Consider the following 14,054-nt stretch of genomic DNA (forward strand, 5'->3'; position numbering starts at 1 on the left):
CTTTCGAAAGGTTATCCCAAAAGAGACCCCTTACTTTCCTAGTCTTGTCCCCCTCTATACGTAATGCAATTCGTATAATTTATGGGGTTTGCTAACTCTGGTGTCTGCAGTTTCCACTTGAATGTACTCATTCGTGTTCACTGTCTCAAGAAGATTCATCAAGATCTTGCGAGCTATTGTCACTTCTGCTGCGCTGTCTAGCATTGTCTGGGCCCACTCTCCGTTTTTCAGTTGTGTCCTCAATATCCTCGGCATGTTTTATTATTTTAATACTAGCTACCTTCTTTCTTGGAAATTGTAATTTTTTACTTTGCTGAGCAGGTTCCTTGTCTTTGGACTTGACGTGCTCTTCCTTGTGTTCTGACCGTCCTCTTCTTTCCGATTTCTGTGAGGAAGTCTGAAAAGATCGAGAGGGACGTGTATCAATATCTTGATATCTGTCAGGTTTTCTCAATTTATCCCTATCTCTAAGGTTGTATCTTTTCTTAGAGGGCTCCCTATGGGGAGACTTGCCACCTCGTTCTGGAGATCTATCTCTCCATTGAGGAGACCTGCCTCTGGACTGGAATCATTTTTCTTTGGGAGTGGATTGTTTATTTCCATCCCAACTCTTTTTTGGAGTGTTTAGATTATTTTTAATAAATGTTTTTTCAGGATTTTCAAGTAGTTGGGGTTTTACTGGTTTCCCACCCAAACTATCTCTACCTAGTTCTTCATAGGATTTTTCTATGATTCTGGCAAGTTCAAAAGGTTGTTCTGCTATATCTGTTTCTTTCAATTTCTGGCGGATCGCCACAGATGCTGCTTCTCCCTTTATGTTGGCTAATAATATAGCCGAGACCTGCTTGAAGTCTTTCAGTAATTTCATACCCAGAGTTAAAGCAGGTTCTGGACCGTATTCATTTTGAATCTGTCTTAGTACGTCTGGTATAACCGCCATTGACGGAACACCATGTGTTTTTGTGTATATCGAAGCAAAGACTGTGCCCCAAGTGTCACAGTCCTCCACATGTGGGCGATCCCCATTGGAAGACAGATAGTCAGAATTCTGTGTTTCTCAAAAGGTGTAGTAACAGGAAATACTGCCTCTATTTGAGTGATTTTTTGTGCTAACCAGAATGGAATTTGTTCCCGTTTTGCGGGCATTTTGCCAATGGCTGATTGTATATTCTGTGGTGTGATTTTATTTGTGTTCCCCTGGTGAGGGGTGGTCTGTGGAATTATTATTGCTGGTTGGACTGTTGAAGTCCGCATGACATATTGGACCAATTGTCTATGTCAAAGTCAAAGTCAAAAGCCAGCTTTAATCGATTAGTTAAAATCATAAAAGCAACAATACAGTACAATTTATAAAAACAGTTGTTAAAAAATTATTTTACATATCGTATAATTCATATGGTTAAAACTGTTTAAAAATCAGTCAAAGTGCTATGTAAATCCAGTCAATAGTTTAGATGTTAAAACAAAAACAGTACATTCGCAATATAACCATAAGAAGAGTAGTTAATTTAAGAAATATTAGCTAAATCTGCAATGTAATGAGGGCGCCCTTCCATGTCCTTCGGGGATAGCTTCCTGGTTTTTGTGCGCATAGCTGCGACCAGAAAGCTAGCAACCCCGAAGATTATCTTGGTACTCCCTAGTAACTGCAAATGAAGAAACGCTGGGCGCACCTGAGTAAAGCCTTTTTCCCTTAAAATAGGGACCAGGTATAGTTTTCTACTCTTCTTGAAATGCTCACAAAACATTACAAAGTGTAAAAGGGACTGCTCTGAAAAATTATCGCAGCTACAGGGTATTGACTCATCTGGCACCCCCCATACAGGGAAGACTCCCAGAGAATACTGGATGATGTTGAACCTAAATCTAACAAGAAGGTGTCGATGGTATGGACGGCTTACAATTGTTAGATAAGGTTCAATCGACGGTGTGGTCAGGAGGAGAAAATTTGCTCTTGCTCTGGGTTTAATCAACTCCTCACTTTCCCGCTTTAACGCTGCCCTCCTCAGGAAATTTTCCTTAATCCAGTTCACGTCCCCCTTGCAGATTGTATTAGGGTGGCTAAAAAGGTTGGGCCTACCAAGACTTTCCAGGGCGCCCTTCACATAAGCTAACCACGGGATCTTTAAAGCATTTTCCAACACCATACAATCCCTAAGAATAATGTGGTTAAGCCTAATTTCATTATTCAGCCAGATTTTAGCCCAACATACCAATGGTTCCAAGAGAAGCTGATCAGTAATAAAGCCCAGGCCTAACTCTGTGTGTAGGGAAAAAACTGGGGAGGATTGTGGAACACTTAGTAGTGATCTTAGAAACTGATTTTCCACAATCTGCAAATCACCGGTTGAATGGTAACCCCACAGCGCTGCGCCATAGGTGGCTATGGAAAGGCATTTTGTTTTGTACACTTTCAGTAGTGCCTCCATTGGACGTGAGCCTAGTCGCTTTGCAAAGCTTAGCAAGGCTGAGGTTGAGCGGGTTACGGCAAGTGACTTAGCGCACACCTGCGGTTTCCATGAGCCCTTCTCCTCAAAGATCACACCCAGGTAAGTGAAGACCTGTACCCTTGAGACCCCCTCACCACAACAACTAAAACTTTTTAGTTTTTTTGGCCTTTTCCGCCTCCCGGCCACCATAACATGAGATTTTTTATTATTGATCAGGAGGTCGAGTTTCGCCATAAAATCACCAAATGCATCCAGAAGCTTTTGTAGCCCCACTCCCGTACGAGCGAGGAGGACCGCATCGTCTGCGTATAGCAGAACAGGCACTGCGGCCCCCCCCACGTACGGGATGTCAAGTGTGGACCCCTCCAGAGCTTTATCCAAAGAGTTGATGTATAAGGTGAATAAGAGTGGGGCTAAAATGCAGCCTTGCCTCACTCCTCTTCTGGATTTATAGGGTCTGGTGGTATTGCCATCCTGGGTTATTCTAATGGAAGCTGATAAGTCTTCATGAAGGGCCGCCAAAAAATCTACAAGAGGAGGATCAAACCCTATCCCAGCTAGAATGGCCCATAACTTGGTCCTATTGACCAAGTCAAAGGCCGAAGAAAGGTCCATAAATGCAAGGTATATATGACCCTCTTTTGCCACAGTATATTTGCTAACCAGTATATGTAAATTCAGGCACTGATCAATTGTGCCCCGTTTCTCACGGAAACCATACTGGAGTTCCGAGAGCACCCCCTTCTCTTTAGTGATGTTGCTCAGTCTAGTCAAGATAACTCTGCCGAGAATCTTGACAGCGGAGTCAATTAATGATATCGGCCTGTAACAGGACGGATCGTTTCTTGGCCCCTTCTTATATATTGGGACGATAGTTGAGGTGGCCCAGGCTTCAGGAAACCCCGCTGTAACCGTTGCATTAAAAACGTTAGTAAGTATTTTGGCCCAAAGGAGTGGACTCGAGCTGTATAAGTCTGCCGGAACACCGTCGGGTCCTGGAGCCTTGTGTTTGGTCATCTCAACTATTGCCTTGTTGACCTCCACTTCATTGAAAACAACCGGGGGGGCTTCTGTCGTGGGCTGATGGAACCTACTGGGTGCTGGGAGCATATCACTCTTGTAGATCTTACTAAAATGGTCAACCCATTGATCTTCAGAGATTACACAATCCATGACAGTATTGGTGGATGTAGAAAAATAAGGATGGTTAATGACCATCCAAAATTTGGAGCTATCCTTCAAGATATTGGTCGATATTAGACTATCCCAAGCCTCACTTTTAATAGACTTTTTCCGCTTTTCAGTCGCCTGTCTATATTTTTTCCTAAGCCCAGCCACAAGGTCTTTATTTCTTGGCTGTTGTTTTAGGGCTTGGAGTAAATCCTTATGTGTCCTTGAGCATTCTTTATCAAACCATCTTGGGGTGGAGAGATCAACCTGCTTCTTAGTGCAAGTTAATTCCTTATTAATGTTAAAACAAATAGTGGAGAAAGAACTAATGATGACACTACCCTCAGATGTACTATCCATGCAAATTGACATGTTGTCTTGGGAGTTCTGTACAAGGTTATTCATAAAAGAATCCGGCACCACCTTTGCCCATTTTAGTCTGCGGCCCTGGTCCTTAGGGATAAGGGTATCACTGCGACCCCCCAGACGCTCAACCTGGGTGACGCTGTTGAGGCCCATGTTCAGGAGCAGGACCCCTGGGTTGTGATCACTAAAGGGGGAGGGAATCACTTCGTAAGATACCACTATGTCGATTAACCCTGGTGTGATAAAGATATAGTCGATGACCGTGCTAGCATCTCTGCCAACAAAGGTTGGTGTTCTTACGTCCTCCCATGCCCCGTGTGCCTCGTACAAGTTTTGGTTTGCTAATAAGTTCTCCAAATCCGCCCCCTGTGGAGTGTGCTCAAAATGAGTACTGAGAGCTCCTGGTGGGCCCAATAGCTCCTTATTCTGACATCCCCAATTACACGGATGAACATTAAAATCTCCCATTAACAGGGTTTCGAATAAAGCAAATTGCTGTGACTTATATGATATTAAAAAAGAAGTTAGAGAACTCAAATGTGAACAGCATCTATCTCTAACAGGTGCGTTATAGAAGTTGATTATCAAAATTAAGGGGGAATTTGGTCTTGCCCACTCTATACCTAGTATATTATCAGATGAAAACGCTATTTTCCGTGCAGAGCCCCGCAATTTTAAGGAAATAAATATATACAGGCCCCCCTTGTGTCTGCCACCCTCCCCAGGGGTGGCTTTAGTAGAAAAACTCCGATACCCATCCATGAAGAAATCCCCACTGGAATCCCAAGTTTCCTGGAAACCCAGGATATCATATTGTGTGATTAGATTTAACCACCTTTCATCAGAGACTTTCTTCTTTAGCCCAGCAATGTTCCAGCTCATTGCAGTGACATGACGACCACTAGCTACTGAAGTGACAACCCGAGATGGTGAGACAATGGGTGGTTGTCAATCATTTGTATCTAGCGTAGAAGTGTTTAAAAGAGGATGGAACCTATTGCTAAGTGTGATCCCTGGCCCATGACTGGGGGTATGCTCTACTTCGGATGCTATTACTGGAGCACTATTTGGCCTTACCCGCAATAATGCCTGCTGGGTTTGGTAGGATACATGAGTCTTCACTCCCTGTCTCTTCACACTGCCTAAGGGGACTGGGACACAAGGGAGGTTTGTTTTGGGTTGAAGGTAGGAGGGGGGAGGATAAAAGTACCCTAATGGGAGTGGTCTGATACCTCCACTCCCTAGGTCAGAACCATCCCAAAGTAGGGAATCTGCAATGTTGGGTATATCAAAGTTAACAATCACGCAATCTCCAGCAATGCATTTAGGCCTCCGCCCTACCCAATCTACCATTCGTGCCGCTATAATATGTTTACCCACATCCAGACTGCCACTGTTGAACTGGCCACACCATCTCCTAGTTCTATTTAGCAAATCTAAATCGGATTCCCTCTGTTGTGGTTTAATGCGCGGAATCCCTGTTAGGATGACAACTAGGCTTGCTGCCTCCGGGGGGAGATCCACTGGGCGGGTCAGTCTATTACTGGGCTTACTGGAGGGGTGCACCTGTGGTCTAGGGGTAGGTAACGTATCTACCCTCCCCATCTCCTCGGCCCCTACTAAATGGGTCCCCCGTGCTAAATCAATATTTTTGTCAAGTAACAAGGATGCAGATAAATGTTGCAAGCTGTGCACTTCCATTTGTGAACTAGATAAAGCCGCAGTTGATGTTATAACCCTCGCCTCGTGTTCACATGCCACTCTGCTTCTAATGTGGGGCTGACAACGTGGGCAATGTATATTAGGGTCCGTGAGATATTTGTCATTCCTTTCACATTTTTTCATAATATTATCTACACATGATTTGAGAGTGTCCACAATGTCTTTAGCCAAATTCACAAGTAAAGGTTCCAAACAAGATTCGATTAAGCCCTCCACTACCTCAACCAAATTGTCCTGGAGGCCCTGTAATATCTGTTTATCCGCTTTAGCGCCATGTACTTCATGTGACTCCTTCCCTCGTAAGTTTTTAGCCTTATGAGGCGTGTTTACAGTAGAAACCACATGTACAGTATCGCTATCCAGGGCATGTGGAGGGGTAATGGCCCTGGGAGCAGGGGAGGCAGTAGAAGTCGCGACTTCTATAATGGGTTCCAGGGGGATGTGTGTAACATGCTCAGGAACCAATGTGTCTATTAAATTCCTCCTCTCTGTATCCGAGTGGACAAGGCCCAGTTCTTTTTCCGCACTAGCAATTTCATCGTTTAATGCCCCTACTGCAGATGTCAGGTATGAAATAATGGTCTCTGATTTCTTAGGGACTTTAGCCTTCTTACCTTCACCACCAATCGTTAATAGCTTGCGTTTTCCCATTGCGAGGGGCAGAGTCTCTGGCCCTGCCCTGCCTCCTCCTGCCAACGACTGCCAAAGACTGTCCCGCCCTTGTCCCGGGCTTCTCCCGGACGCTCCCGCGCGCGACTCGCGGGGCGAATGGGGGTGTCAGCCTTTTACAGGCGCCTCCGGGCGCTCTTAGCACGTCACGGGCGCGCTGCCGCCCCAGGGGCTGCTGGGGAGTGTGGTCCGCTCGACCGGGCTGCCTCCCGGCGTCCTGCTGCTGCCGCCGTTCCCCTCACGGCTCTGGCCCGCTGGCGTGGCAAAGGTAGGTTTTTGGTGTTCCCCCCTGGGCTCCCGGGGGGTCAGCCTTTTACAGGCGCTTCCGGGCGCTCTTAGCACGTCACGGGCGCGCTGTAGCCCCAGGGGCTGCTGGGGAGTGTGGTCCGCTCGACCGGGCTGCCTCCCGGCGTCCTGCTGCTGCCGCCGTTCCCCTCACGGCTCTGGCCCGCTGGCGTGGCAAAGGTAGGTTTTTGGTGTTCCCCCCTGGGCTCCCGGGGGGTCAGCCTTTTACAGGCGCCTCCGGGCGCTCTTAGCACGTCACGGGCACGCTGCCGCCCCAGGGGCTGCTGGGGAGTGTGGTCCGCTCGACCGGGCTGCCTCCCGGCGTCCTGCTGCTGCTGCCGTTCCCCTCACGGCTCTGGCCCGCTGGCGTGGCAAAGGTAGGTTTTTGGTGTTCCCCCCTGGGCTCCCGGGGGGTCAGCCTTTTACAGGCGCCTCCGGGCGCTCTTAGCACGTCACGGGCGCGCTGCCGCCCCAGGGGCTGCTGGGGAGTGTGGTCCGCTCGACCGGGCTGCCTCCCGGCGTCCTGCTGCTGCCGCCGTTCCCCTCACGGCTCTGGCCCGCTGGCGTGGCAAAGGTAGGTTTTTGGTGTTCCCCCCAATTGTCTATGTATTTTAATGAGTTGTTTCAGCTGAGCTAATAGTTCCCAGTCTGACATTTTTTCAATGTCGGGATGTGGTGAGTAGCTGGCTAGAACCGGCCACGGTGCTCCTGGTCTATCTAGTGGACCGAGCCTGGTGATGTTATTTTGATCTTTTAGGGTGCCTTTAAACCAGAGCAGGTGATCTTGGTAATTTAGTGGGATTTCAACATCCTCGAAAGGAGTGTATTCATCCGGAGGTTCCTCTTTTTTGTAATAGTGGAATTCGTGTTTTACAGCGTTTGCTGCTGGAAAGTGTATCCATGAATAGAATACCTCTGTCTGCCGATATTCATGGGCCTCTACCACGAATAGGACTGTACCACCTCTTGGTGTTAGTCCATTTTCTATAAGTTTAAGTGTTATAGTTTTTCTTACATTTACCGGAATGATTATAGCATTCGGGTCATTTTCTTGGAGACTTGTGTCATCCGCTAGGAGTTGAGCTGCTATTCTAGCTGCCTCCCTTTCGTCTTCACTTTCTACCATTTTTACTGACAGAAAGTTATTTTTTGTTGCAGATCAAGTTTCAAGGAAACAAAGATTAGGTGCACAATATTTTGGAACACTGTATCCTTCAATGTTGACTAAACGAAAAACTAATACATAGGAATCTCTTCCCACCAATTTCCGGCGGATATTAACCTTTTACCCACTCCAGACGTCTTTTGGAGCATTTACGGGAAAAAGGGGTCTGTGTGAAAAAGCACGACTGAGTTACTCTAATGTATTGCGTTAGATTATCGCCTTACCAAACGTTGGGCGCCATGTAGTGTAGTTCCTATATTCCCAATAGGCTCTGCGCATTGGAATAATATAAACAGCAGTGTAGACGTAGGACTGAGGTCGACTAGGTCTCTACTGACTATATTAGACTTAATTAGTTTTGCCGGCTAGCTCAGAGGTCACTAGAAACTTTCTCGAGTAAATAAGGAGGAGTTTAACTTCCCAGGATAGACAAGAAGGGATTAGCTTCTGACAACCATATAACATGACAACTTTGCTCCCTCAGAATAAAGAGTGTATCTCTAGAGTCGTGTGAAAACAATAGACAATTATTTCACTCAGTCAATCGTGCATACTTACTTTCACCAGAGTGCAGAGAAATAGAGAGACGGGCGTTTTCAATAAAAGGTGTTATTTATTGAGCAGTCTTCTTTCTCATGCAAGAGGAATGATTTGCCACAATTGCAATACTTATCATAAAGTAAAGTGCGTACAGTAAAAGGAGTATTATGAAATAATACTGTAAAATCATTGATATGGTTTCTTAGCCATATGATACTTTAAAATGGATAAAATATATACATACATAAAAACATTGACTAACGTCCTCAACTGGTGTTTCTAATCTATGCCTACCCCGGTGTACCTGACCTAAGCCTAATACGTGGGAAGGAGTAAGTAAGTAGCAGTTTAAGTTAAGTTGAGTTTTTGCCAAGGATCTAAATCAAGAATTATCTTAAGGGTTTAGTCAGCTCCGTACCTTGGTAATAGAATGAAGGAGGTCTTGTATCTCTCTCTCAGGACTCGATATCCCAGCAACCCGCAAGGGCGGCTGGAAACACCGGAGCTGGATTTTCTCTGCTGGAGAAAAAGACAGCGTCTTTCTCAGTGCGTCAAAAGGGAGGGGCGGCGTCCGTGGGCTCTCGCATCAGCTGGGCTCTCGGGCAAGTAGATAGCCGCTCTGCTCCAAACCCTGTGTGTTTGCTTAAGGCAACGTTGGTATATTTATACCTGAAAGGTGCCGGGTTTGACGTAAGGTTGGACATAAGACAACACCAAGAAGTAACAGTTCTTTCTGACTCTAGGAGTTCTTGTGCAAATCAAAACAAGAGCAGGGGGATTTCCCGGGCTGCTGGAGGCTTGGTTTGTTTAAAGAACGAGTTGTACTTTCTAGGAGTCTAGGGGAGTAGCCTTGCTGTATTTGGACTGCATGGGCTATTACTAAATATGGATATGATTCTTATGCCTTTAGAAGGATACTATTTATTATAACCACATAAGGGCATAAATCGAGAATATCGAATTAGGGTCCTAGATAGAAACACAACACCATTTAAAGTTGAAAGAGTGTTGGTAAATTTGTAAATCTTTGCGGGACGCCCCTGTCAATGTCTGCTACATCAGACAGGGCGGTTCTGATTTGACTCTCTCTTGTCGACTCTGCAAGAAAGAGATGAAAGGCCCATTCTGAATTCAAGATTTTCTCTGAGGCATTTGTGGCTGACAGTGTCAAACGCCGCTGATAAATCTAGAAGTATTAGGATTTACTTTGGTCTAGTGATGTTTGTATATCATCTAGAATGTTTAGAATGGCAACCTCAGTATTGTGTCCAGGCCTGAAACCTGATTGGTGTTTGTCCAATTGGTCAGCTAAGGACTGGTGTATCTCTTTCAGTAGGTGGGACGGAATGGAGTCGTTGAAATGTTTAGTAGATTTCAATGACTGAATGGTTTTCAGATAGAGATCAAAGGCTGTTCCAGAAGGCTCTGATTTTTTTTAGGACGGTTGGGTCATATTGGTTAGTATTCTTGCTGTGTGCTGTGAGATTGGTGTTGATTGATTCCCTAGGCTGGGTACTAACTTGGCTGTGGATAGAGTTGCTTATGGTTGTGATTTTTTCTTTAAAGAAAGTGGAGAAGGCGGTGCAGATGTCCGATGAGCTGTTTGCTAGCATACAGAGATGCAAGCCAAACTGTGCGACTTCAGTTTGCCAGACTTGGTTGGATGATATCAGTGTGCCCATAAACGACACACAATGGACTTACTGCTGCTTCCAGTCCTAGGCCCTGTGCCCGAACTACAGGCTGCATCTAATCTTTTTAAAATTCTTACATAGAATTGACCACTTGCCTTCACGCCTGTTGTGAATGGGGCTCCTGGATGACACGCAATGCATGCTGCCCAGTGCACCACATTCCTGCACTTGGTGTGGGACTGCCCGGAGAATTAGGATTTCTGGGAGGAGGTATTTCAGGTTGTCACTCCCTCCCTCCCACCAGGGCTGGAACAGAGTGTTACCTTCCCTCCTATCCCTCCTATCCCTCCTATCCCTCCCATCCCTCTATCCCTCACTCCCTCCATTCCATCCCTCCCTCCCACCAGGGCTGGAACAGAGTGTTATCTTCCCTCCTCCGGAGCGCTCCCCCTTGGTCTCGCTGCAGGGATATGTCAAAGAGGTTCCCCCAGAAGCCAGCAGGCTGACAGCCATACTTCTGCTATTGGCTAAGTGTAATTTGGTGATGCATTGGGGCAGAATGCGGTGAACCAGTTGGGACAAGTGGCTGCAGGATGCTTCAACATGCCAGGAGCTATTAAGTGAAAGCAGGGAATTGATGCCTGTTTGGTCACACCCGCAGGATATTTGAGCCCTCCTTGTGCACTATCTGAGACTTACTGCTGACATGATTGAAGACGCGACCCCCCCTAGTGAAGCCCTCAACGACTTAGGTGCCTGTCTGTTCCCCTTTAGGTGACATCTTACCTGACGGCTCTGCCACTGTGGACTGATATCCTGTTCTCCTATCATGCCAGGTTTCTTACTATCAGGCACTATTGACTAGGAGGTGTTAGGATCTCTCTAAGTGACTAGTTTGTTTTCCATGTTACCCTCCATCTCACCCTGTAAACTATCATTAATCTTACCTTTCCTGCTACCCATCCTCTTCTCCCTCTCTCCTCCACCTTCCTATTGCATTCATGTGTTGTGGAATGTTTACATACCATGCTTATATTCTAACTACAACTGGAATGTATGCTGTGCTTTGGAACTGTTGTAGTTGTGTTTTGCCAAAAGCCAATAAACAAATTAATGAAATTTGGAACTTGTGGTAAAATCTTAGGTGGGAAGATATCTTGCAGAGTTTTCATAGTAATGGAGCTTGATCTTGCTAACCTAGCCACATGGGCATTCATTGGTAGCTTGGAGTCCATGGCAATTCCAAGGTTTCTTACTTTAGAAGTTGGTCCCAGATCATCAGGCCAGGAGCAAAGTTGCTCACAATATTTCCAATTGTTAGTATTTCAGTTTTAGATGCATTCAAGCTGAGGTGGCTCAATGTCATCCACCCATCCACAGCTTCAAGACAGCATAAGATTTTTGAGTTTCCAATGTCTTTATGGCTTTCCAGTTTCAGAAATATGTGTGTGTCATTGCGTATTTATAGCATGTGAGCTGAAATTCATTGATCATTGCTGGCAATGACTTCATGAAGAGGTTGAAAAGCATGGTTGAGATGATTGAGCCATCAAGGACTCCTGCTTTTGTGAAGTACGATTTGGATGAGAAAGAGGAAGTATGGATGACATTTGTTTTATTTTTAAGGCAGGATGTCATCCAGGTAAGTGCAATACCCTCTTGGTTGACTTCATGGAGTCTTTGGATTAGTGTGTCATGATGACCTGAGTCGAAGGCAGCTGAAAGGTCCAAGAGAAGAAGTGCAGCGATCCTGTTCTGGTCATATGCATTCTTAATGTCATCCCAGATAGGGATAAGGGTAGATTCTGTGCCTCTTCCTGGACGAAATTCTGTTTGGAAGTCAGAAAGTATGGAGTTATCTTCAATGAATTGTGACATCTGGGTAAATGCTGCTCTTTCTATCAGTTTGCCCAGGAATAGTCCATTTGTAATCTGGCAGTAATTTGGATCATGTGGGTCCAGGTTTGTTTCCTTTAATAATGAGCATATGTATGACTTTTTTAAGTGTTCTGGAAAGACTCTTGTTTATCCTCAATGTGTACCACCTTCAGTTCTTTAATATCCGAAAAACAGTTCAACAGAGTAGACCTTCTCAAAACCATTTCCTGATCACCAAAAAGTACTATGAAGTCCACAGTAGATGGAACATTCAACATATGCAGAGTAGACTGTGGAGCTGTATTTTTTTGCTTTTTTTTAACAAAAAGTACTATTTATATGCAGAGAACATGCCTTAGCATGCATGTTTAGGATACCATTGGCGCTAACGTCTGAAAATCCAGCATTTACCAGTTTTAAATTTGCCACAGCTGGGTCAGCCTGTGGAGCACAGATAGCCAGCTGACTGACAAATACTTTATCAGCTGTCTTCTCTAATATGTTTCTGTCTTTTTCTTCTTCTTTTACTGGCAGCCAGATAGGAGCAATGCGTAGTTTTCTAGATAGTTTTTTGTGCGTCCTTTGTTGTTTTTAATTTTTTTGTTCCTTTCCGCTTTCTCCGTTGGTACTTTCACCAGCTTGACTTTCGATGGTCTAATGGCGTTTTTACACTGAAACATTGAAGGACATTAACTGCATTTATGTGAGGTGATTTGTTTCTGAACGGATTGGACTTTGTTTTCTTACAAGCCCGTATGGGTACCATCCTGCTGAATCAAATTTATTTATAAAGTTTATTTACTTATAAAGTTTTATATAGTGCAAACTTGACCCAAGAGGGTATCAGAGCGCTTTACATACAGGATCGTTGCATTAAAAATTACATCAGATACAAGAGCAAAGTAAGGTACATTACACATAAACAATGTTTTAAGAATTCGTAGGAGGGAGGGGAGGAAGGAGTAATACCAGGGAGATGAGGAGGAACTGTGCCCAATGTCCGGCTGGGTAGGTGACGGTCAAGGCGGAAACCAGGGCCAATCTCCTCATTAGCTGTCTAACAGCTCCACAGGTCATCAGCCATATTGCTCAGGTCTCAACGTTCAGGAAACCAGTTTTTAGTTTATTTGATTTGAGAAGGTTATATAGCGCTGTCTAGACCCGCAGGCATCAGAGTGCTTAACTAGGGGATCGTTGCATTACAAGGTACATCAAGAAGGATTATGTGGTGCTGGCTAGACCCAGAAGTATCAGAGCGCTACAACACAGGAGCATTGCATTACAAATTACATCAGGTACAATAACGTAATAAGGTACAGTAAACAAACAACAAGGTTGAGATCATTTGTAGGAAAGGAGAGGAGGAAGGAGCCATAGCAGGGAGACGAGGAAGAACTGTGCCCAATGTCTGGCTGCGATACCAAAGGGGATGATGGACGGAGCGTTTGAGCAAATCAAACACTCACCACCAGTCAACCGGGTTTAATCCATCACCATTCTTTAGCTCACTCCACCACCCCAGTTCAGACATGGCCATATGCAAATCAGTCTGACCCTGTGCCTCATGGGAACAGTCCAGCCTGAACTGCCAAGCCATGTCTTCCCTGGATCGGAAACAAGCATCCTGGGACTGATTTTGGATTCATAATCCTCATCAGCCAAGCTATCTTGAATCCAGTGGTAGAGTGAGCAATGTCTGACTGGGTAGGTGACGGTCGAGGGGGAAAACCAGGGCCAATCTCCTCATTAGTTGTCTAGCAACTCCACCGGGCATCAGCCATGTTGCTCAGGTCTCAACGTTTGGGGAAAACAGTTTTGAATAGATACATAGGCTACGAGAATAGAGGTAAAAGAAGGAGGTGGGGGGAAGGAGTAAAAAACAAGCCAGAGGAGAAGCTGGGGCTACCATATAGGCTGATTGGGAATGTGACCAAGGACTGTTCAGAGTCCGACGGTAGGGAAAACTGTGGCAGCCATCTTGGGGTCAGGGGGGGAGCCATGGACCGAAAGAATTTCAGACCTCCTCTTGAGGACAGGCACAGTCCTGGAAGGGTTGAGTAAGGAAACGTTCAGCAAGGGGGAAAAAGTCATTGTCAGTCATGTTGGTGTCAGGCATTCTTGGACCCTTTTCCATACCGAGAGTGTGCCGAGTACGACAGGGCTTTCCAGGCTTAG

The sequence above is a fragment of the Lissotriton helveticus genome, chromosome 6 (genome assembly GCF_964261635.1).
Source record: "Lissotriton helveticus chromosome 6, aLisHel1.1, whole genome shotgun sequence".
Lineage (NCBI taxonomy): Eukaryota > Metazoa > Chordata > Amphibia > Caudata > Salamandridae > Lissotriton > Lissotriton helveticus.